The following is a 1,858-nucleotide window of genomic DNA, read 5'->3' on the forward strand; positions in this document are numbered from 1 at the left end:
CGTTGATACCATTTACGAATCCCTTAAGTAACCGAAACTAATTTTGATAATTATATTTGTTAGAAGACAACAGTATTAGGCTTAGTGTAATTTTTAATATTAATTTTGTTCTTCTTTGCTCTATTAAGCTTTATATAAGAAGAAAAGTGTATAATAATATCTCAACCACTTATGTACAACATATTCATTATCGACGACGTCTTTCAGTCAATACCAAATATCATTAGTCCACCTGGGAAACAAATAACATAAATATTTTTCTTGCTCTTGAATGTTTCAAATATCGACAGTTTTAAACATTATAAAAACAAGTTGGTTCAGTCAATTCGTGAGACAGACATTTATTTAACTTTATTCATGATAACAAACTTGATTCAAACTTCAACATAAAATCTGCTAAAATATAGGTTGTTTTCTCTTTTCCAATAGAGGTATGTATGATATTTTTACAAGTGAATATTAAACCATGAGTTAAGTTACGCTGCTTTATCTGTAAAGTTTGGAAATAAGGAGTTGTTTTATTGTTACAGACATTGAAATGTACTAGTGAAACAAATCATAAAAAATACAAGGAACCGAAATGTTGAAATACAGTAAAAGCAAACACACTTTTTTCCTTGAATAACAACATTTGATTCTGACTTATCTTACCTATGAATGAAACAGTCGCTGTTACAAAAAACGTAGCAAACCATCTAAAGAAGAAGTAATACGATGGAGGACTAAAGGCCAGAGAAAGAAACAAGCTGTCTGGAATAAAAAACTTGATTTCCGATATTTTCAAATCTAGAAGATAAAATTGTTTACTGTAAGTACACCTCCGCTGCGAGGATTGGTATTTAAACAAACTTATCTATATAGATGAATCATTTCTCTACCGAAATATTTACTTGAATATCTGCTGAATTACGAGTCAATCACAAAAACATTGATATTATGATGTTTTTCTCAACTTATTTGTAGCTCTACATTTACTGATGTAAAAAAGTAACATTCTGAAAATTTCAGCAACAGCAGTCGGAATAAGAAAAAAGTAAGAGGAAATGCAACAAATCCAGATCATGTACATCATTTCTCCACCATAAGGTGTCGTCATCAGAGTGAACAGCAATACTGTGTTTATTCCCAGCAAGACAAGAATCGTTAACTAAACATTTATACATATATATATATTATAATTCAAGTGTAAAAAGACAAGAAACCTGTAACAAAGGATAAAAATTTTTATAATGTTTAACCCAAAGATAGATTTTTACTATCTGTACATATTATTATGTTTATGTTACTTTGTGTATTCTTTTATTTCAGTGAGGAAAAACTACACTAAGTACTTATCAAATTTACTGATTAGGTATGTGAGGTACAGGTGTCACTAATGTGTAGACGATTTATATTTTCTTCTAAGCTTTCGTGTACATCTATAATATACTCAATGTATTTGCTGATACAAATACCGATCTTTGCCACTAATAAACACATGCTATACAGTTCATGTAATATACGTCCAAACTTGTAAATTGATATAACATTTAGTTTTTGTATTTAAAAAGCTACGTCACGAAATAAATTACCAAATCTTTTCACAGTGGTTTCCCAATAACAAAGGCCTCGTGACAAGGGATAGTGGTTTCAGGTTTAGCTTTAACTCCTCTCTTTATGAATAGTGTACAGACATTCTCCGTGAATCCTGGTAATCTCCAACCTGCTTCTGATGGGTAAGTTACAAGTTTCTGTTTACTTACGTGATGCTTCTTGAAGTAAAACATAGACGAATAGTTTCAAATTTATCGTACATTGTTTTACTTTTTGAGGATTTATTGAAGATAAAATCGCTTATTCTTTTCTTTTCGGTATTATT

General features: G+C 30.0%; 1 long non-coding RNA gene across 1 annotated transcript; it reads right to left on the minus strand.

Moving 5' to 3' along the window:
• Positions 1–125: 125 nt before the first annotated feature.
• LOC111084649 lies at positions 126–1,016 on the minus strand. The gene is made up of 3 exons (XR_002609666.1): positions 976–1,016; positions 652–750; positions 126–232 (listed from the first exon to the last, which is right to left on the minus strand). It is a non-coding gene; the product is annotated as an uncharacterized LOC111084649 (long non-coding RNA).
• Between the last annotated feature and the right edge of the window lie 842 nt (positions 1,017–1,858).

This window comes from Limulus polyphemus, unplaced genomic scaffold (genome assembly GCF_000517525.1).
Source record: "Limulus polyphemus unplaced genomic scaffold, Limulus_polyphemus-2.1.2 Scaffold85822, whole genome shotgun sequence".
In the NCBI taxonomy this organism is placed as follows: Eukaryota; Metazoa; Arthropoda; class Merostomata; order Xiphosura; family Limulidae; genus Limulus; species Limulus polyphemus.